This window comes from Stegodyphus dumicola, chromosome 10, assembly GCF_044657685.1.
Source record: "Stegodyphus dumicola isolate Sdum_Otavi_A_Nest chromosome 10, ASM4465768v1".
NCBI lineage: Eukaryota > Metazoa > Arthropoda > Arachnida > Araneae > Eresidae > Stegodyphus > Stegodyphus dumicola.
This window is the reverse complement of record NC_140777.1, coordinates 97,882,234-97,906,989: the sequence shown is the minus strand read 5'-3', so window position 1 is coordinate 97,906,989 and position 24,756 is coordinate 97,882,234. Positions and strand designations below refer to the sequence as shown.

Below are 24,756 nucleotides of genomic sequence, written 5' to 3'. Positions count from 1 at the left end.
AGCGAACTCTGTTCGTGATTGGAATATTGATGATCATATTCGAATTTCTTAGATTTCCCTTTTAAACACATTTTGATTGTTATTTGGGTTTGGTGTTATTTTAATAATTTATACCAGGGAGAATGGAGGGGACTTTATAGTTTTAAGGTGGAAGGAGGTCAGCTTTTTATTTATCTGTTAAGTATTTTGTTTTATTTTATAAATATAAAAAACTTTTATTCAATTTTTGGTATTTATCAACATTCTCTAGATTTTTCTTGTTAAATATATAAAAGATAAATAAATGCATATATATTTTTCGAATTTTGGAATGGCGGGTGGGGGGGGTCGATAGTCTAGCTGTGCTTTGAAAAGAGTGCATGGCGGAGAAAAGTGTTCAGAGCAACTGATTTATGCAGATGTATTAATAACATGTTTATATAAAGGGGCTATATTCATAATATTTAAAAATATGAAAATTATATCTATTTTACGATGTTCGATCGTTAATATTCCCTTTTTTATGAGGGGAATGAAAACATGTTTTTATCGGTGACTGACTGAAATATTTAGAGGTATTTTATAAGAAAATTTTGAATATTTTAGCAAATTATTCATTTTGCATATAAAGATATTTTATTACTATATTTTATACACATGCATGTTTGAGATTTATATGCATAAATCTTGTTCTTAAAACGCAGACTTCAGACGTTTTCCTAGTTTATCATTATTTTCTCTATTTTAAGCCTTGATTGTTGCAAAATATTATTCAAATATTCCTTGTAATAAAACAATTTACTCTTAGTGTACGAAATATTTCTGACACTGCAATATTTTATGTTTTGGAATTTTTTTTTTCACAATTTTTGGCTTTAAATGAAAATACATCACGAGAACCATCGTCTGTATTTGGAAATACTACTTGTGTTTAGCAAAAATACTAACATTTACAAAACTAATATTCTGCTCTGCCGGATTTACGTATAAGCTGCACAAGCTATAGCTTAGGGTCCCCACTTTCTTGCACCACCCCCAAAATTTGTACCGTATAAAAAAATATCCCATATAAAAAAAATGAGTCATATCCCTCATACAGGGCCGCATATCTCAAATAACTTAGCATCTCGTCAAATCTAAATCCGTCCTGATTCTGTTAGATATTAAGATAAATAAGATTAGGTAAATGAGATCTAAAATTTAGAGTTGTAAAACTTGCGATAGATTTAGAAGCAATAAGCTTTAACCCCGAAATTGTTAGAAGAATCATTAAAGGCACACAGATACAATGAGCGATCAGCAAGAAGGAAATTTTTCAACAACAAGAAATTAAATAAAAAGACGTTCACAAAAATTCATGGTAAGCAAAGATTTATCTAATTGGAACAATGTTATAGTCTTAGAAATTTAATATATTTGGAACCGATGGACAAACTACTGTGAGGTGAAAACTGAATAAAGAAATGAATCTGAAAATCCAGTTGCCTCTCTTAAGCACGTATTGATGGCATACGATTTGGGGATGTTTAGCTGTCTCTGGAATAGCCAATTAAGTTTATATCGAAAATAATATGAATCAGTATAAATATTCTTAATGAAAACTTGGAAGCATCTCAGAGAATGCTTGAAATGCAAAATACTTTGACGTTTAATTATGGTCACATTACGACCCTAAATGTTTCCGCATGTGGTTATTCTACAAATGACTTGAAGTTGTCAAAACTCTTCACTATTCTTTGGACTTAAAATCCGAAGAAACATGTATGGAATGAGTTGAAAAAATAGAGAAACATGATATTTTTTGAAAATCAAAATGGAAAAATTCTTCCACGAAAAAATTAATTGAATATATGCTAAAAGTGTAATTTAGCTAAACGATATCCAGTAAAGTATTGGATATCTTGTTACTTTCATGCTTTTATTTAATGTAAACTGCTTGTTCAAAGAGCGCGAATACATGTCAGTTTATTTTCTCAATTTTTGATTAAATTTTAGCACTATTTTTTATTAGGTACTATTAGTCTTGAAACTCGCTTTTTCTCCGAATCTCGTTTGAGATGGTTGCCATCAAATGTTATGGCTAAAGAAGTAAATCATGAATTTGTAAGTATGTATGTATATTCCTCGCACTGTGAAAAAACGACGACACTTAACAGCCACCGAATTTTTCATACAACGTAGAAAACACGTTTACATACACGTTTCCACCAGAATATAAGCATATCAAAAAGGGAATATTTTATGGCGAATTTCCTTTTTTTGATTTATTTTATATTTTGCACATATTTAACGAATTTTTCTTTAACAAACTCGCGATTTGAAATCAAAAATTGAAAACACTATCTAAAATAAAACATTTTTATCTCTGGCGCGCCAGGCTATTGCATTTGGCAAAGTGTACGATATTTATCTTTGAATTTTAATCCACAAATATGGATACTGGAAAGCAGTGTATTCCCACTGCCTCAAATAGAATGCTTGTTATCTCCACGCAGCAGCATGCTGCTGTTCAGTAAAGCGTAAGATATTTAATTTTAAATTTTAATTTTAGTTTAATTACTGAGTAACAAATTAAGTGACTGAAAAGCAATAAATGCAGTTCTTAAAAATACTTTTTCTACTTTTAAATTTGAACTATTTTAAATAAAAATGTTTTTAAATCCTGAGATGGTAGAAAAGTATTAAATATTTTTATGAAACGGCATTAGCTGCATACCTTAAAATGATTATATAGTACTTTTTTCATTTTATGATAACTCGTTTAGGCGGCTAGTTTTTAAGAAATAATATAGAGATTATAAAAAAATCTGATATGACTACTATATGACTTCCTTGTACGACATATTAAGTTATACAGATGTTTTGCTGTACTTCGTTTAAACTTATTTCCTCGAATTATTTTAACTTAATTAACCCATTCCTCAAGGCAAGTTGAAAATGACATCAAGAATTGCAAATTTTGAAATTAAATATCTCAGTTAATTTTTGTTGTACGGAATCAAACTTCTCGTTTATTTAATTTTTTCATAATGAGTATAAAACTTTCCCAAATATAAGTATAGGAACCTTGAGACTGCATTAAAAGTTAGATTTCCTTATTTGTCAAAAATTTAATTTTTTTTAAATTTGCCATTGCCCAAATATGACTATTTTCGTCATTTAAAACACTTTGTAACTGGACGTATATGAATACGACCAACGATTGCAAAAGTAAAAGGCCAAGTAAGGACTTTTAAGCCTAGTAATATGGGTGGGTATATACATTCCTGCTAAAAAAATAAGCAACAAAGGCAAAACACTTAATAAAGCAAAAACTATTTAAAGGATATGCGTAAAATTGATCCAAGAAGTTGGTATGACATTACCAAATCTATAGCAAACAATAAAGCAAAAGTATACAAACACACCTTGCAATGTGTTACGAACATCACATTGTAACACTTTGCAATGTAAACGCACATGTAAGAAGTTGGCAATAGTGTTGTTGATCGCTTGTTGTGGCGTAATGGCTATTCCTGCATGTCGGAACTCGTGGAAGGTCTCCAGCGGCAGACTGCGACCTGCTATCCGTAGTCCCAATATGTCCCGTATATGCTGTATGGGATTCACATCTGGTGATCTAGCAGGCTACGACAGACGTAGAATGGTTTCACTCGCCAAATAACTCCGCACCACCTTGAGCTATATAAGCCACGCTCTATAAGGTCAAGTGTTATCGTATATAAATATTGCGTCATTACCATTGCAGGATAAAAGGCTGCACAAGAGGGTATAAAATTTTGTCACGATATCGGACGGCTGCGACGGAACCACCAGGAATTGCGTAGTGGTCGTTGCGGCCATTCGTTGCTATCCCAGCCCATATAAGTAAGCCTCCACTTCTGGAATGGTCTCTTTCGAGGTGCCCGATAGCGTGCCACTGGCTCTCGCCATATCACTGCTCTTCGGGAATCGTTATGGATGTTAAATCGAGACTCATCTGTTCAACGTACGTGGCCTCACTGCTCTGGTATCCAACTGCGATGTTCACGTTCCCAATTCAACCGCTCTCCGACATACGGTGGGGACAGAGGAACACAAACCACAGGTCGTCGGGCGTACAATCCACCTTCATGCAACACAGGTCACCTCTATGGGATTCAGGGCCGTTGATCTAGCAGGCCACAGCAGATGTGGAATAGTTTCACACTTCATATACCTCCGCACCACTCGAGCTTTGTACGGGCGTTATCGTCCATAAATATCGCGTCGGAACCCGTTGCAGGGATAAGAGGACGCTCAAGAGGATGTAGAATTTCGTCGTGATATCGGACACTTGTGACGGAACCATCAGAAATCACGCAGAGGTTGATGCAGCCATTTGTTGCTATCCCAGCCCCATATAAAATAGCCTCTTCCTTTGCAGTGGTCTCTTTCAGACGATGTTTGGCACCGTATAGCGAGTCCTTAGATCTCGCCATGTCAGTGCTCTTCGGGAACCGTTCTGGATGTTAAATCGAGGCTCATCTGTAAAGAATACGTGGTCCACAAATGCGATATTCACGGGCGGAATTAAACCGCGCTCTGACATGCGATGGGGACAAAGGAACACAAACCACTGGTCGTCGGGCGAACAGTCCACCCTTCATGCAGTTTGGCGGAATATGGACCGTACTGCAGAATGAGAGAGTCGTGCTGGTCGGTATTGACTCCCTGCGGGTCAATAACGACACCCTTGAGAACTTTTGGGTTACAGAATGAATAAATTAATTGTTTATAAATTTGCATCGAATGAGAAACTATAATTTATCAAGCTTGCTTTTTTTTTTTTTTTTTTTTTTTTTTTTTTCTCCTGAGAATTTCATAAACATCGTTTTAATTCGTTAATTTCATAAACACTGCAGACAAAAAATATTTTTTATATTAAAACATCCTCCAAGTTTCTTTTTTTAATTTTATCTTAAAGACATTTTCGTAATTATTCTTGCATTAAACTTTTTTTGCTTTTTATTTTCGCATTAGCCTCTCAAGTTCATGGGTCAATCTATTATTCACTTGTTATTTTATCCCTAGGGCCTTTTTTTTAACAAAGGGGTTGAAGAAAGAAGTTAAAAAAACTGAGGTTGATTTTTGAATAACATTAAACTTTCGTAAGCATTATGAATATAATTCGCATTAGTTACCAGCCTTGAAATATGAAAAACCAGGAGGATCTCGCCACAAAAAACGAGAGTTTTCGACAATTCTTTGCGCTAGGTGGCGCCGCTGTTTCCAAAGATATCCATATTGATTTAAATTCAGTGTATAATGCATGATTCAGGTTGTTCAGCTGCAATAGGCGCCGCTTAATGTGATTGCAGTTAATGTTATCATTCGGATATTGTTACCGAGTGGCTAAAGTCCCACCCGTTTCTGTACGAAAACAAGAAATATACATCGCTTTTTGTAAACAACAATTCGGTAAATGTGATCAAATATTGCAGAATAATGTTTTTAATAACTGTTGTCGAGGTTACAGTCATTTTTGAAGTAACTCGGAAGAGTAACAGCAACTACAGCCTTCCCCAAAAAACATTTATTAAATTTCTTTTTCTTTCGGAAACGTTCATCAATTTACTTACCAAACAAAGTAAATAGTATCGCGAATATATATATATATATATATATATATATATAAAAGAGTGCGCAACATTTAACCTCTAATGATAAACATTTAACACGTAGTCACGTGAACACTGATCACGCACATAACATTCGCCTTTTCTAATCGTTTGTCTAATGCAGCGGTTCTCAACCTTTTGGCTAATACCGCGTACATCTAAAGAAAAATTGAAAACCTTTAGTACCACCACAAGTACCACCACCACTCTTGAACAAAGCTCAGATCGCGTTAATTTACTAGTGTTAGAGAAAAAACTCAGTCAGGATGTTGGGGTTTTAAGTTTTGAATTTAATAGTTAAATATACTTGCGTACCACCGGTTGAGAACCCCTGGTCTAATGTAAGATTAACTAACTGGACTGATTAAAACTGTCAGCCGCCGTTAACCAGTTTATCTTTTTTTAGGCTGCGGCTAGTAATATAAAATGAAACGTAGTGAATGAATACATTTTTTCCGTCAATAATACCAACTTTATTTTTATATGTTTACAAATATATTTTTATTGCGAACTTTCCAAACGACTTTCTTTACTTTACCTTTTTATTTCTTACTTTATTTTTTATTTTCTCGCTTTATTTGCTTATTCTTTTATTCGGAGTTGAAAAAGTTCCTTTCTTACTAGGTAAAGTTTCTGATTTTACGACTTTTCCCTACCGTGGATGAAAAGAATTACAGTAATCAAGAAGAAAGGTCGAATTCGAGATATCTGTGGAGAAAACGCATTTCGGAATTTCCCGAATCTGAGTTCTTCGCTTTTAGGACGATATTGACTCGTCACGTGAAACTAATCAGAACTAAGAGAGGAAAAACGAAATGGCAAATTCCTAAGCTATATTTTTTTTATTTTCTCCTTGGTGGAAACTCAAACTAGAAATAAAAAATCAACTGAACACAGAGAGACAAGAAAGATTTGCGGATTTTTTTTTAATGGCGAGACTGGCCATTTGGAGGGGGGGGGGCTTTGGGCGCTACTAAGCCCAGATGTGATAGTCATTATATTATGAAGGCACTTAGCAGGTGGCCACCGTTACTTCGTATGAGGGCACAGACAATTTACATATATGCCTTCTCTGGGATTCGAACCCAAGCCCTTCGGCATCGCAGTCGGCTCCTCTAACTACTATACCATCTGGGCGGAACGCTTTGCAGAATAATGATAGCGGAGAAATACTGTTAATGCTTTAAGATAGTAATCTGTAATGTTTAAAAAGCGATGACATCAAAGTCTAATTTGTGAGATGCTCCGTCTAGCTCCACTGCTCGGAATGGCTCACTGAATTATTACTTTTGGTTTATTAATATAATTAATAAATTCTGTTCCGAATTTTGTACATATATAAATAATTTTAGTGAAATTATATGTGAAATTGTTGTATTTTATTTTGTATAATATAACTTGAAAATCTAAAGATGCGAAGCATACCGGAAATGTAAGATCCGGTAGGGGTATATCCATTTAACATTGAGTAAAAGGCTATCTCGCTAAATTGGCGAGATATCGTCAAGTTGGCAATGGTTTTGGCGACTCATTTTTGCAGCTAAATTTGGCGAGTAATCGCCAAAAGTGAATAACTGTAGTTTATGCTATATGCAGCTGTAACCCTATCCAGTCTTCATATGCCTTCCAGTAATTTCGAGAAGTATTAGAGATTTTTCTGCGGCCGGGGGAAAACTACTGGAGAGAGCATCAATTTCAGCCTAAGTTCGAAGTACTGAGATATCTCCGTAACAGCTTCGCTCTGTAGATGCGCTTTCAAATGCTTTGAGTTTAACGTGCTTAGTAGTTTGAAGTATAACTACTAATTGCACTCTGTGATATTGTGAAGAGCAGTACGACTATTTTTGTAGACTGTTTTTGGACTGTGAAGTGTTTCTTTTGGTAAAATAAATTTTGTCAAGCTATCATCGGTTCTGTAAGCATTCAATCTATTACGAACCCATACGCTCGCAGCAATGCACATGTACAGCCAGCTGCATGTCTGGGAGGAGGAGTCGTATTTCAAAAGCAACACATCGCCATTACATTCATTCGCTCTCTCCCTAACTGACACTTCTCAATTTTGCACCCTCTAACGACGACTTTTTTGCAGTGTATCGGCGGATTACATATCATATTTAAGTTTAGATTAGCCATTCTATGAATGTAGAAACTGTTTTTAAAACGGTTTGATAGTCTAATGTGAAAGGAATCTAAGTATAATGCATCTCAAAAGAGTGGATAAAATTGTTAAGCAAAAGTAGTTTGTTTTCCTCACCTGTAAGGCGAGTAAGAGCCTATTTTGCCCAGAAAATTCTCCGTGATGGTACCTTAAGTATATAGCCCTCATGTGCTTTGTTCTAGTCAAATAACGAAACAACCAACTAATAGTTTGCCTTGAGCTCAAGTTCCGGCAAACGGACTGGTTGCATGAGTATTTTCGTGCTTTTCCCCATTTATAATGTGACTACGAGCAGTCCTCCATAACGGCATCCCTTCCCTTAGACTGAACCTCATGTGCAACGCTTTCTCAAATACTTAACCAACCAACTAGCAGATTGGCTTTAGCTCAAATCCCGGTGAAAGGGCTGGTTACATGGGTATATTCATGGTTGCCCTTCATGTGTAATGTGAATACATACCTGTTTCCCTCAGCACGTTCTCCACAAAGACATCTCTTTCTTTAGACAAACAGCCCTCATGTGTGTCTCCGTGCTGAGCAACCAACTGGTCTGGCCCGAGCTCAAATCACCATGAACTGGCTGCTTGCATCGGTGCTTTCAAGGCTTTCTCATGTGTAATGTAAGTACAATCTGGTTGCTTTAGAAAGGCCTCTACGAAGGTATATCTTCCCTTAGGCAGATATATATATGTACTGTAAATTTATTTCGTCAATATTCTGTTTAGTTTATTTGATTTGGCAATGCATGCTAGGGCTATGTGCCTAAGGAAAGTGATGACTTCGTGGAGGGCTTTCTAAGGGTAACTGACTCTCATCCATGTTACGCGCATGGAGAAAAATCACAAAAGGGCCCATGCATCCAGCCCGTTCGCCAAGAATCGAACCCACATCAAACTGCCAATGTCTAACGACTTTAGTGCTCGGCTTCCGGTAAGCAAATCATTATTCGAGACAAACAGAACACACTGTATGTTAATAAAGTATGAAAATCATTAGAAATGCCGAAGCTGTTATAAACGGCGTTAAAGAACATTATTTATGTGAGAGAACTTGAACGATGTCGTTAAATTAATTCAAGCTTGGGTATAAATGTCGATTAGACTGGATGCCTTGTCCACCAGCGGCCGAGCGATAAAGTTCTGGTAGTGCGGTCCGAGGGTCAAATCCCTCAAACGGACTGGCTGCATGGACGTTTTCGTGGTTTTTCCCCCCATGTGTAACGTGTATATGAGCCACTTTCTCATAGAAAGTCCTCCACGAAGGTATTCCTCCTTAGGCAGATAGCCCTCGAGGCTTTGCTGTAATCACATAAACCAATCCGATATACTGGGCGCCCACGGGCTACATGCGATCTCCGAAGCAATTTCATGCGGCTCGCGGATCCATATCAATTATATATATGTTGCAAATACGGAGCTGCTTAGATTTCACGATTTTATTATCTGTATCCTCAGGTCAAGGGGACTCGATCATCTGGTCATCTTGCATACAGACATGTATTGGGCAGGCGTCTCTGCACTGTAATAGTTGAAATTCTTGTTGCCACTAAATGATCTGCCATGAGCTGAGGCACAGTAATGTTACTCCTTCTTCGGGCCGAAAGAGCTAAATAACGGTCTCCCGCCGGCATTGTAACTCTAGGTCTGCCTGGTCATGTCTTCTAGACACAAAATCCTCGGATTCAGACTAATTTTTTTATTCTCATATGTTAGTAAATTGTGCATTTTTGCTTTAAAAGTGATTTAATTATGTTGTTCTTATGTTTTGCTAAGGTTTTTATGTCTTTAGTTAATCTGCATGCAATAGTTGTAGAATTATCAATAACTGAAGAGTTGTTTAAGTTGTACTAAGCCCAACGAGGCCTTATTTTTTTTTATATTTGAAACTCTTGGTAGAATAGCCAGTTTCAGTTTGTGTCCCATCTTCAGTTTCTTTTTGCAGAGTGAGTCCAAAATTAAACTTTCAGTTTTGGGCATGAAAAATCAGTGTTCATGCCCAGTGGCCGTATTGCTTGTTTTTGCGTAGATACTCTAATTTTAATTATAATTTTTTGAACTGTTTGTAACTAAATTTGGTGTTTTATATTTTTCTGTGTTTTACAATTTTTAATGAAGATGTTTAGAATTTTTATGTATTTTTTGTCTTTCCACGAACTGAGGCCCACCAGCGGCCGAGCGGTAAAGTCGCTGAACACTGGTAGTTCGGTCCGAATCCCGCGAGCAGGCTGGCTGCATGGGCGTTTTCGTGGTTTTCCCCATGTGTAACGTGTATACGAGCCAGTACCCTTAGAAAAGTCCTCCACGAAGGCATCCCTTCCCTTAGGCAGATATTCCTGGAAGCCTTGCCATAATCACATACACACACACACTTTCTACGAAGTGAGAACTGAATTAATTAAATGAGAAAATTCGATGAAATAGGTTTAAACGAAATGCAAGAAAAAATGTGTATAATTTAATAGGTCATACAAGGAAGTCATGTGGTGTCCACATCAAATTTTTATTTTCTCATATCGAGTATAAAAATTTCAGATATAAATGTATAGAAACCGGGATACTGCGTTAAAAATTAGCTTTCGTTATTTTTCCAAAATTTATTATTAGTTTTTAAATTGTAAATTACCAAAACATGAATATTTTCGTCATTTAAAATACTTCTGTAATTGCAGTAGCATACGACTATGACCAACAATTACGCAAAAAATAAAAGCCGGTTAAGAAAGTTTAAGTCTTGTAAGGGGGTTCTGTATATATATATATATATATATATATATTTACCAAAAGTTTTAGTTCAAGAGGAATACATACTTTTGGTACTGCCGATTGCAATAAAAGAGGGAGGTGCACAACTGGATGTTATAGCAGTCCCATATACAAAATTTCTACGTACTACGGCTACTCGTTTACGATTCGTACATAAGTACTTAGAAATGTCACAAAAAAAATCCATTTTGAATACGTTTTACAATTCATTTATTCTGTCGTTACGTACAGACGTCACACAAAAGAATATCAAAAATGGATACGGAATTGTCAAAATGGATATTTCCATTGAAATTTGAAAGCCGAAATACTTCCTTTAGTTCGTACCAGGCAGTAACAGGAAAAATCATGGAATTCTAAAATACTGAATTTTTTCTTCTAAAATAAACAGAGTTTTAATTTATTTATATACTTGTCGTTTTCACACTTGTTGTAGTTTTCTTTCTTTTCTGTACTTTTTTTTTTTTTTTTTTTCTGTCTGTGTGTATCTCGAGACACGGAAGTTCTAGTTACGTCTCTGCCAGAAAAGGAACAAACTTACATAAATTTCAAGCAAATATGTCGATTACAATTCCCTCGCAAAGTTGTCGAAGTTCGCTTCGGGGGTAACTGTTTTGTTATCTGCTTTACCTTTATTGACTTTTCGGAGCACGTCCTGGGATTCTTGGGACGCTTTCGTAGTTATCGTTTGCCAGAAACAATGCAGCTCATCGTTTTCTCCATTTTCTACCAGGAACATTCCTATTCGTATCAGGAAGTGGTACCCAAGCAACACAAACGTTTGGGAGTGAGAAATGTGGAATTGGCAATTTGTACGCTCCCTGCGAGTCTTGCATGCAGAAAGATTCAGGGAAGAATGTCCAAAAGCCGGTTTTATGATTCACTACCGTGATTCAAAAGCGGAATTGTCAAGATTTGCGTTTCATTTCCATGCAGAGTAAAAGGTTTCAAACTTCGCTTTATTATTAAAAAATTATGCAGAAAAGTGTGTTTTTGTTGTTGTGACTTATCTCACTTGTCTGACAGTAACATCAGAGCAAGCCCACGAACTTCATCGTGGCAAGGAGTGCAAGTTTGTGCATGTCGTTGGCAAGAGCCTTGAGTACTATACAGATGAAAGTACGACTTTGCTCAGCTCCACCCTCAATTTTGATGGAGAGCACTCCGGGGGGGGATCGGTTCCGAGGGTCTCCCATCCCTCTTACCCTACCACCAGCCTCTGGAGAGGACATTCGGCCGGCCGCATATTTAGAGTGCCCCCATGCCGCGCAGACACTATACATGTGCAAACATCCATGCCTTCTCCGATATTCGAACCTGGCTCTTCGTTGCGCCAGTCGGCGTCGATAATCACTATCTTGATTGGGTGGCCAAAAAGTGTAAACTTAATTTGTCGTAGATTTTAGGGTCATCACACATAAGCCTCTCTTCTTCAGAAGGGGAAGGGGGGAAATCCGGTTAGCAGTCACCTGATATGCGCTAAAGGGCCAGTTATGGTAGCTTATGTATATCGCGTCGTAAACAGCAGTGCAGTTATAACGTATATGATATTTAATGTGCGTAAAGCCAAAGCTCTGTGCGATGCTGAACTTGTGCAGTTCTCTGATATTTAAGTCTCCAAACAGCTTGGTTTCAGTAACTGTAATGATTTTGGGGGCGACGATCGCTCTTCTTCAGAAACAAAAACATGCCACCAAAATGTTTTTTTTTTCCCCTGAAAATAAATTGCTCTAAAAGCATCCCTGCCATCTAAGCCTCCTTTTTATCCTAATTTTAAATTTTACACTGGCATGTTCTCGAGTATTCAGATTAGGGGTACAGCATCGGTCCAATAATTTCCGGAAGTGATACGAATTGTTCCTACATGAACTTTTGAGTACTTCGTAAAAAAAAAAAAATAAAAATAAAAAAAAAAAAATAAAAATAAAAAAAAAAAAGCTTTTACTTCTATTCTAATAAAAAATGAATGGCAATACAGTATTGGGAATTCTAAAAATATGCTAGTTTAAAATATTTTGTAATTTTTTGTTGAATATTACTTGGCTTAAGTATGAAGAAAGCGATGTTTAATGGTAAAGTTAAAAAGAAAGTTTTTTCGGCAGGTGTGAGTCCAAAAGTAGACAGGTAAACCACGAGCTTGGCGAGAGCATAACAACTTTAACAAATCCTCTGGTGAGACGTTAAAAATCTGAGTACTTTCAGATTTTATTTCTTATTTTCATGTTAAAATTTAGTTTGCGTGATAGTGGCAGTTTATATCTAAAAATACTGTTTTATTGACGCCTGCCTTTTTTCAAATTCTGAATGGAGAATTTTGGGCCAAAAGGTTTGGACAAGCCTATTCTACAGCTGTGGCGTAGCTAGAGGGGGCGAACGGGACGGCCCGCTCGGGGTAGCATATTTTTAGGGGCGCTATTTTTTGCCTGAAATATACGGTGTTAGTCAGGTGGATTGTCGAAGCAGCTGAAGAATAATTAGATTCTAAATTGTCATACAGAATTAAATAGAGAAGAAAAGGGGTTATTTTTCCCTAGATAAATTATTCAAACAAATGACGTGATTTCAACATCTCCTATTGTTATACCTTTTTTTATTTCTTCGAAACTTTTGAATGCAAATTATGAATATCCACTCAATTTATGATCAAGGGGACATTCATAAGGAAGAATTTCTCGTCAAGAAAGAAGCGTTTTAGAGTTTTCTATTTCCGTTATCGCTATGGAATACGAAACAGGAATATGGAAGGAGGGTTCTTTTGATTTTCTTTTCTCCTGTTATAAGGTGTTTCTCCCACCTTCTTGGCGTGTCTTCGTGGTGTAGTGGTTCTGCACGCTGAGCCGGTATTCCATAGGTCCGTGGCTCGATTCCCGGCAAAGGCGATTGCTCATTTTTCATCTTGCCTGCTTCCAAAAATTACCTAATGTTTCTACACTGTTTATTCTAAAATATGATTTTCGAAACAAAGTTCCAGATATTATCAGTGCGCTCTTTCCTCTCAAGTGCTGTTCAGTAAGTCGCGAGAAACGTTTATAAATAAAATTCCTTTAAACAGTATTTAATAACTACAAACGTTTATTCTGTATTTAAGAAATCTTTCTGTACTGGCTGCATAACAGCATGCACAATCAAGTAGACTTTTAGAATGTCATGTTTGGGCAAATGAAAAACAAGCGAAATAATAATATAATTTTTAAATGTTAAAGTTTTTTTAAATAAACGTAGCGTTTTAATTTGTTTCTCTATACGTCTTTTTCACATTTTGTATAGTTATACAGAGGCTGTTCACACATTTTTTAGACGATGTATATTGTATTCACAAAACTAAATTACATAAAATTCTTGTGTTTTAAATGTTCTATTTGACATCCCTTATTCTGAACTATCTTTCGACACCGCAATTTCCTGGATAATAATGCCTTTTTAAGTGGCAGAAGAGATATTCTGTCTCATTCCTCCCGAATAGCTTTCCAGAGTTCCTGTTAGGGTTTTGTGACAACGTAAAGTCCGAAAGCACAAAAATCCATAGGTAGATCCATCGGGAGATTTAGTAGGGATATCAGTGAAGGGTATGGCCTTGATACCAGTTTTTTGTTCCATTTCTTTTAGAAAATTTACAGTGGACTTTGATGTGTTACTGCTAGCTTTGTCTTGATGGAGTCTCACAGATTGATGGCACTGTGGGTAAAGCGATGGTATTTCATTCAGAAAAATTGGCAATAAAATATGTTCCTGATAGTATTTGGAGTTAATCATGACATTTTTTTGCACTCTCTTTGTTTTTAACTTGCCATTATAAGAAAAACCATCAACAATCATGAATCCCTTAGAAAAACTTTCTTTCGATTCTTTGAACCATGTACTTAAATTCCCCCCTTTTATGATAATAAATGGCTCTTTTTTTTTTTTTTTTTTTTTTGTTTTGTTGTTGTTGTTGTTGTTGTTACAGTCATTCATGCTTCATCTGTTGTGACAGTTGTTTTCCATTTTTCTTTGGACAAGTGTTTCTCATATAGAATTCTGCAGCGCGTCCTTCGTTAAGCGATATGCTTTGGAAGAAGACGATGCACATTGCGTTTTTTCGCTTTGTTAAGATTTAAATCAACGTTTATCATTTTGTTTACAGTGGACACCGAGCATTTTAATGATTTTGCAACTGTCCTTTGACTAGGGGGATATTCTTTTAATATTAAACAACGTACCTTTGCAATAGTCGAAGATGTCCGTTTTTTCCTTGGATACTTGTTTGGAATTTTTGTCCCACTTGAGGGTCCAATTTGACGTTTTGTTTTCCTTTCTTGTTGATGATATTACCTATCTTGTTGACGCTATAGATATCACAAAACCATGACTCTCACATCGTTTTTGGATAACGGAGTATGCATATTTCTCTTCGGAAAGAGCGTAAATGTAGCCTTCGAACCACTGCTTTGTTAAAGTCGCCATTTTGAATAAAAACAAAACTTTTAAGCCACAGACGATAATTTTGACTTTTAAAAACGTAGTACAATTTCAATTACTTCTTTTGCAGCAAACGATTTTTTATTACCGCTAACCAAAATCGTCTAAAAAATGTGTGAACAGCCTCTGTATGTTTGTATATCAAGAGGGGCGGCTAATTCAGAACCGGGTTGCAAAAGTTCTAGCTACGCCGGTGTTCTGCAGGCGCTACTTTCTGACTTCAATTTTAACAATTTTCGATTTCTCTCGAAAAGCTTCGTGGCTAATTAGCGAATTCCTTTGACCCTCATTCTCATTTTATCCATCCCTCCTTCACTAACCACTAGTCTCCCTTTGGGGTTGCTATCGAATTCCTATGATCACACCAAAGGCTGAGAGCGAACCGAACCTTTCCCCTGGATTTAATACCACGAAAGATCAAATCCCACGGAAGATCTCCGAAGAAGTGGAAAGAAAAACAGAGACGGTAAACAGATGTCTCGAGCACTCGAACAATTCCACCCTATGTTTTGCAGGTCAATATCGTCTGCGATCGATGGATCGAAACTCTATTCAAAGGGACCAATAAGTTCTGTTAAATAGTGTGTCAGAAGCACTGCCCATCCGAAAGAAGTGCGTCTGACAGTCTGTTGTTGTTAATGAATGGGTTTGCTTAAGTGTGGCTTCAATTAATCCGATTAGAAAAGCTCCTAAGAAGCGAGCCCCAAGATGTTTCTTTGAGTTATTCCGTTACGCGATGTCAGCAAAGTTTTCTTTAATTTTTTTGAAGGGAAGCAAGAGAAATGTTAGTTATATGTTTTTCTTATTGCATCTCGTTTCAAAAAAATATTCTTATTTATAGGGTAGAGCCTTGTAGCACTGGCCGGTTAAAATACAATCATTTTTCTTGGTCGTTGGTGGGCTGTAGTGGGAGCTCAAAAGCATTTTGTTAAATTTCTTTTTAATTTATTAAAAATTAAAGAGAAATCCCCTTCTTTTCTTGTTCTTCTTTTTCATATACTTTTAATTTATTTATTCTTTTCTTGTTCTTTTATTTTTCTCTTTTAGCTTTTTCTTTTTGGTTTTCTTTTTCTTATCTTTTTTTTTTTTTTTTTTTTTTTTTTTTTTTTGTCATAATTTTTTTTCTTGTACTTTTTGTTTTGTTATCCTGTTTTATTTGTTCTTCCCCCCCCTTCTTTTTGTTATTCTATTTTATTTGTTTTTTTATTTCCTATTTTTGCTTATTCTTTTTCGTTTTCTTGTGCTTGGTTTTTTTTTTTAATCTTATTTTGTTTCCTTTTTTGTTTCTTTCTTTCTTTTTTTTTTTTTTTTTTTTTCCCTGTCTTTTTGTTTTGTTTATTCTCTTTATTTGTTCTTGTCCTTTTTGTTCCCCTTTTTTTGCGTGATGTTTCTTGTTCTTTTTTGCTTGTTTGCTACGGTTGTGCTCTTTATTTCTCTTGTTCTTTTTACTATCATTTTGTTCATTCTTTTTATTATGTTTTTCGTGTTCATTTGGCAAGAGAAACAAGCGTCTTGTGCATTATAATCATACCTTGATTTAAGTTAGATGTTCTCTTCCTGAAACTGGGGTCTCGTTTGGTTTAAGTCAAACACATTGCACACAACCTAACATTCAAACAATCTCTAGAAAATACTGCTGGTTTTCAATAAATTTATTGTTAGGTTAGTTATTGTGTTCTTGATAAAATCTAAAAGATAAATAGGATAATAAACGGATGAAATAGATTAAAAACATAATTTTATTTTACCTCACATAAATGAGAGTGATAAAGTGATAAATTAGTGTGATGATAAAATGAGTTTGGCATAATACTTTATTATCTGGATGTCAAATTTCTTTCCATGAAAATATCAAATAATTGTCGTAAAGGGAGCATCTTTTATCTTTTTTCTCTAAGCGCCACTGGATTTTGTTTGAGATTCTATAGGTTTCAATTTCACTCAAAATTTAACAAGTGTGATTTGTTGTTGCCTACATTTTAAAATGTTTCTAAAGTGAGACGTGGCATTGTCACTGGAAATAATTACGCTGCGGCTTGCTTCTGCTTAATCATTACAGAAAAACTTTGTATCTTGCCGCATTTTGCCTAAATTTCGTGACTAAGAAAACTATAATTATTTTCCTTTCTTTCATCTTCTTCTGAAGACATTTTATCCGCCAATGGCCTTTGTTGTTGTTTCTGCAGTTCTTTCTTTTTGAGCTCATTTTTATGTCTTCTAATAATTTCTCCATGTCTTTATTGCTAACCCATTGTTTTGCCTAGAGGCACTAGATTAAAAAAAAGTCATCCTAAGTTTCAAAGCTTTTAATGTCTCCGCCTGAAATCCATTAAACCATAATTTCCTGCTGACCAAATTCGTAGTCCTGTAAGTTACTTGCTCCTAGTCTTTGTTAATGAAACTTAAGCAATGTAAAACATTGAAACGATGTTTTCAGAAGTCCCTGAATATTAAATTAAGCGGTATAGATTACCTCGTAATATCTTTGAAAATCATATGCTGCTGAGCTAAGTGTTCATAACTGTAGAAACTATTCGTCATCAGAGGCTTTTTTTTTTGGGGGGGAGGGGTCCAGATGGTTTGCTCCTGAACGAATTGTTCGTGATTCGAGGCTCTACTGTATTCTGTTGAATTATCCTCTTATTTTATTTTTTATAAAAAATATGTACCGTATTTCCTCATGTATCCTTTTCCACCACCCAACCACTGTAATTGTTAGTGACGCTGACTGTTGTACCGATGAACCCAGTTTCGAATCCCGGAGAAGGCATAGAAGCTTGGCGTTATTTTCCCTTTCCTCAGTGCGTTCAGAGAACAAGCTATCCTCATTTTAAAAATAAATTTGTCCACATAATGATCGCTTTCTTTTTACTAACAAAGGCAAGTTCTTGCAAACTACCTGCGAAGATCACTCCGAACTTTTTCTTTCTAAACGTTGAACTTTATTCTCGCCTAGTACAAGAAGTGATTCCTGCCAAGTAAACACAAACCGACATTAAGTACTCGATTTCGGAAAACATTCACCTTATTCAATTATTTATGGAGGATTTGAGGCCTGCCGAGACAACAATAAAAATAGGCGAGATTCAAGTTACAAGGAAGTAGAAGTGAAAGTATCTTTTTAAATATTGTTTTCAATAATATTACTGTGTAATCAAATTGCAATGTAGGTTTCTTTTAAACAAATGATATTATGGTAGTTACCTTAATATTTTTGGTACCGAGGTTTATATTTTTGGTTTGATTACTTACCTCTGGTTTATTTGTTACGTTCTTATTGTAACTGTGTCCTTCGGAAATTAAATTATTTGCATAATTTTTTCCCTACAAAAAACTAGTGATTATATGTTCACAGTTTTACTGTACATCGTTTCACAGATGTAAATAAACCTGTGAACTGTCAAGAGCTAAAAAGTGATGTTTAAACTGTTGCTTAAAAAAAAAAAAAAAAATGTCTTTGCAGATGTTTAAAATGAAGAGAGTAAAATAAATAACAAATAGAAAAGTGTTCCCCATTTTGTGTCGTAGATTTTCAACGGTAAACATCTCGCCGCCGTGCAACTAAAAACCAGGCTTAAGTCTTGTTGCTAGGATATCACTTATCACACGGCTCTTATTCTTTTCAATATGCATAGCCAAGAATAAGGAGTTGACAAAAAAGAATATTACGCAACGCTTTTTTTAACTGATTGGCACTTGTTTGATTTTTTACCGTGTACTTGCATATTAAAGGTTCTTTTGTTCTGCATTGGAGCACAATTCATACCCGATGTTGCAATAACGTTCCTTAGTTGGCTTAGACGGTAAAGAAAGTATGTCCTCCATGCAAAGGTTAAAAAATTATAGCAAGTTTTTTGTTTAGATTTTATTGTCTCATTATCAAAAAATGTTTCAGAAATAATAAGACTAAAATTATTTTCTGCTTTTGTGTCCCTAGCAATGGCGTAGTAGCGCTTTGGCTGCCGGAGGCGGAACTTAGGTTTGCGGCCTGGGACGGTTTTTAAATTTTCCCCTTGATGTTCAAGCGAATAAATTTTTTAAATGTCAAAATGATATACAGAGCAATAAATTAAAACTACGTTTGTTTTTGAAGGAAAACTTTTGAAATTATATTCTTTGCTTGTGTTTTTATTTGCCCTACAATGGAATTTGCTTGTGTGTTTTTATTTGCTTTGTGTGCACTTTGCTTGTATTTTTATTTGCAAAATCATCGATGACAACATGATGTCACATTTCGAGCTTTCCCAGTTCAGGGTTTTTGGAGGTGGCAACAAAAGTCATGCCATTTTTTAATTTTTCTCCTTCTTCAGATGGTTTGGATTGAGAACACCAAAACATCGTACCATTTTAGCCTTTCTGTTATCACGAATTTTCTACATATGCAAATAATTTTAGTGAAATCATATGTGATACTGTAATTTTTTTTCGTATAATGTAACATGAAAACCTAAAAAAAAGAAGCTTTGCTGGAAAAGTAAGAATACATAAACAAGTTTATTTAATAATTAAGTAAATGGCTATCTCGCTAAATTGACGAGATATCGTCAAATATTGAATTAATTAGTGATTATTTTGGAGACTAATTTTTGTCACTAAATTTGACGAGAAATCGCCAAAAGTCACCAAATTTGGTGACCATTTAACGACATTTGGGTCCAGTCCTTGTATAACTAAAATGGATATTGTAACTGAATAACTGTAATTGATGCTATATGTAGCTGTATCCGTATCCGGCTCTCATATGCCTTCCAGTAATTTCGAGGAGTGGAAGGGGCTAGACATCTCTCGGCGGCCGGGTGGAAAAGTCTGTAAGACCGGCTAGAGCATGAGATTTCTGAGTAGTAGTTGTTAGTCCAGAGCGACTCCAGAGTATTCAAATATCCGTGAAAGCTTCGCCTTTTATATGCGCTCCGCATTTGTTTGTGTTAAACCTTCTTAGTAATTTCAAGTTTAGCTTCTGATTGTTATCAGTGATATTGCTGTACGACTGCTTTTATAGAAATTTTCAGAACTGTGAAGTGTTGTTTTGGTAAAATAAATTTTATCATGCTATCATCTGTTCTTTGCGCATTCAGTCTGTTAGGAATTCGTACGCAAGGAACACTATTTTTAACTTTTAATTATAATTGGCAGGAAAACATTGTAGGAGTAAAATTGTAACATAAAATTTGATATTTTAAATTACTTCAGAACAAATTGTGAGCAAAAGGAGGAAAACCGAAAAAAAGAAGTTTCTTAAGGTGCATAAAAAGCAATGAAACAATTATTTTTGCACATAAGAAAGACATATCTTTTCTTTTAATACCGCGTAGTGACTCCATTAGGCAGTTGGTTGTAAAAAAAAATACATTTCTATTTATATGGTTTAATATTTTACTCTTCGATGAAAATCTTATTTTTAAAAATTTGTAAAGAAATTAATCTTGCAGATTTAAGGTCATAGCAGATTTAAAGTTCGAATTTAAGGAATCATTACTTTGAAGTAAAACTTACCTTTATTTCGAAGTTAACTTACCTTGTTATGAATTTATCATTTTGCCTGAGATAGGGCTCGGATATTGAAGTTTGCAAACGCTTTCTTTTGAAATTCTGTGACTTATATAGGTTTGGTTAATAACGGTAAAGCCTCGAGGGCTCTCTGCCTAAGGGGAGAGATGCCTTCATGGAGAAATTTCTAAGGAATGGCTACATATGCTGTAATTTTAATTGTAAAATTGTTTTTTAATTGTTTTAACTGTACTTGGTGTTTTATGTTTTTCTATATCATTCAAATTTTAATGAAAATATTTTGAATTTTTATGTATTTTTGTCTTGCCGCGAAGTGAGAACTGAATTAATTAGTAGCGCATGCGCATTAGGTAAGTGGCACTGAATCGTCTGTGAAGAACTGTTTCTTTTTTATTTGTTTAATTTCTTTTATACATCGTTTTAGATTTATTATAGTATTTGAATAGAACATGTGGTAATTCTTCAGATGATATAATTTTTGTGCACTTTGAGTTATAAATGAATGAGATGTAACGCTGCCAAGTGAACCTAGCGCCGACGTGTCGCTATGGTAACTAAATATAGTGAACTTTAAAGATTGCATTTATTCTATTGTGTTTTATGCGTAATCGACGAATCTTTTAATTCAAAATTCGTTAACTGTTAATTCAATATGCTTAAATGAAAAGCAGGAAAATTATGTTTAATTTAATATTCCATACAAGGAAATCATGTGGTGTATACATGAGATTTTTTTCTCACATTTTGTAACTTATAGATACAATTAGATTTTGCTAATTTCATTCCTTTCTTTTGTACTTACACGCGAATATTTTAATGAAATATAATTGAATGTATTCCGGAACGCACTATAACATGGCATTTTTTGTGTAAAATTTTCTTGTATAATATTCCTGTGGGAAGTGCCGTTTTTTGAAATTTTTTGCATAATATGCGAATTTGTATTTATTCTTTTTGAGTATTTAGAATTGTTTTGGCAAATATGTAATCTGCGGGAGGCGTTTCTGATTTCCAGAGGCACAGTGTTTTAAAATAATTAATTTCAGTGCTTCAAGTAATTAGAAACGTACAGAAGCATAACTGTTTTGTCAGAAAAAGAATATATCGTTGAAGGTCTCTTGAAGAATTTTCAGTCTGACATGATAATACTACTTTTTTCGTTTCTATTTTTGTATATTTTTATTTTTCCAAATTACGTGACCAACTCATTCCTAGTTAATGTAATTGATACCACGAACTTTTACATTTGAATCTTTTCCAATTATTTTTTTTTACATCATATGTCGCCTTTTCATCTTATTTTTAAATAGCAAAGAATTATGCTATGTAAGCAGCATATGTTCAGTATATGTTTCAATAAGTCCTTTATATAATTTTTCAATTTTAATTATGTGTGTGTGTGTTTGTGCGATATTTTAGAGATTCGCAGTCGTGGTACATTCATATATTTTAGCAGGCAGTCGACTAGAGAAAATTAAACTAATCCACCTTTTAGTCATGGCCGATAAAACTGCTGCCTAGATATTATTGGAGGGAAAATCACAACTGGCTTGATTATTAAAAGATCATTTTTATTTTGAATTGGAAACATTCTTCAGAGATGCATTTTTTTGCTTTAATTGGTACAACATTAGAATGCTATACACGTCCCAAAATTTCTGTATTCGCAGTTTACATTTTAGATAATAGAAAAAGAAGCTTGGCGAAGAAAGGTGACTTTCGCAGGCAAAGCAAACGGGCAAAAAAGTGATGCGTACTAACTGCAGTCGTATTTATAAACTCGGAAAACCTTTGTTTTAATTCTGAGCAGCTATTGGGCAAAACAGTTCGCAGTGCAGATAAATTGCAGGAAAAGAGTAATGTAACATGCTGCAGAATGACGCAGACGGATGCAAAGCGTATCCTTGATGATGGGAATGAATTTAAAGATCCCTTGTCAATTAGTTCCAATTAAGTTTAATGATTTTATTAATAATTATATATATATATATCAGTTTTATCGCGCTTATACAGTTTTTCCAGTTTTACCAGGCAATTTCTTATTGTTTATATAGTACTATGTTACAACATTTCGTGGAGCTACAGCTCCTGGTAACTTTTTAGCAAGGTTGCAGCAATGTTCCTACCTACTACTAGTCTTTCAAATCTTTTTGCAGCATTATGCGCAAAAGATTTTGAGACCAGATAGGTCTTTCGTCTAATTACCAGTTCGCTTTACATTTTTTCAATTATATATATATATATATATTGAGATCTTTAATGAAACTATCTCAGAGGGCGGCTGGCAAGTTCTTAAATTCTGAATCCTTTCACATTTCTTCTTTCCTTTTTCAGAAATGTCAAAATTGCTTTTTTTCCCTAACCTTGACATTTAATACGTAAATCCAAAGTAATGTGTTCAGGAGTGTTTAAAAAGACCTCAAAAATTGCTTCATCTGATTGGGGGGAAAGGGTGTACTCACAAGATCACACAATGCGGCACTGCAGATGTCACATCTCCCCTTAACTGTCACGGTAACGATTGCGTAAATGTAACATTATGTTTGTTTCCCCTCAGAGGACTCCTCCAGAGCCAGAGTAAAACGTACCCGGACATTCCGGAACGACGCCCGGATAGCCCGAGAGTCGATAGCACTCTGGCAAAAATCCAGGCGAAAGATCCAGTAATGCTTATCTTATGCATCGTTACTACTCTTCGCCTTTTGGCAGCGAACCAGAAAATTAAGGGGAAAATAATAATAATAATAATAATAAAGAAAAAAATACCCCCAGAAAAAAATTACCAGAAAAGGTTATGCATGCATAGATGTATGGATTTAAAAAAAACTGTGATGCAGAATATTGATAAAAATTTAAGGTCGTTTCCGATGGCAACATTTATTTATTCGCCAGCTCCAAATAAAATGTTGAAAGAAGGTGAAAAATCATCTTTTAGTGATTCTTCTCCAAACTCCAAATTGATTTGGGAGTATTTTTTAATCCTTTTCAAATTATAATTTAACTAAGGTGTGTGTGTGTATCCGAGAATAAATTTAAAAATATATATACGAAGGAAACGTAAAACTTTTATTGGAATGTAATTTTTGTCGTTTTTTAAGGGCAGTTGGATATAAACATTTTTATTCACTTTTGCTCTTTTTTTTTTTTTAATTAATCTGGATACCGCTGCATTTTAAAACTCTGAGCGTCATTTTTTTTTCTTTTGTGTGTGTGTGAGGGGGAGGGGAAATCCCAATATGTTCCAGATTTTTTTGAGGATGTCTTTCCAATATTTTTAATGTTCTCTCTTGTGAACTATAATTTTGGTAGAGTGAAAGCATAATTTTCGTATGAAGTTTAGAAATAAAAAATAAAAAACCGTTATATAATTTTACAGTGGACGCCGATTAATGTGATGACGTTTGTTCACGGTTATTTTGATAATATTGATCGAATACTAACATAAACGAGGAGAAAAAATACCCTTTAGCTATGGAATTTAATGTAATTAGAAACATGTAAATAAACATTTTCACAGCGTTTTAATTTGGTAAATGCAAAACTTCGTTTATTACCATTCATACTGTCTTTAACGCGGTACTTCATTTATGAACGTTTCATAACTTTTAGAACATGAATTAAACTTAGAATGAAGACTATAGAAATAAATTCAGAAGAAAAATACTTTTTGCAATAAATGCTGTATTAAAAGAAATCACACGGGTTCTCAACTTGTAATGTCTTTCTTATTGCGTCAAAAGATTTAAATTACGAAGTTATATTCGTAATTTAAATTAAAAATTTTAAACTAAATTATAATCACTCAACATTAATAAGGAAAAATTCCTTGTCAAAAGGCCATCATTTCGGAGTTGTATTTCCGTTACTGATAGGGAAAACAAAACAGGAAGGTGTAAGGGCTCCCTTTTGAATTTTTGAAGTTGTCCTAAAACAAATTTACAAATAGTATTATCATCCAAACAGTATCAAAATATCTTCAGAATAAAATTCCAAATACTGTAATACTACTGTGAACGTATCTCACAATTACTGTAAGTGCCGCTGATTGCGAGAAGAGTTTTTTAAAGAAAAGTAATTTGAGAAATAATACTTAAGAACTTATCTACATAACAGCACCTGGAGAAATCAAGTAGACCACTAAAATGATATCAGTTTTGCGAATAGGAAAAAGAAGGAAGGGACGAGAAGAGACGCACATACAAGTAAAACAAGAATATAATTTTAAAATATTTGAGTTGTAAAAAATAAA

The 24,756-nt window shown here is 34.7% G+C and overlaps 1 protein-coding gene across 1 annotated transcript in view; it reads left to right on the top strand.

Annotated features, from left to right (window-relative positions):
• Positions 1–24,756, top strand: part of LOC118197974 (uncharacterized) — a 237,785-nt gene that overhangs the window by 1,957 nt on the left and 211,072 nt on the right. The window lies entirely within an intron of this gene.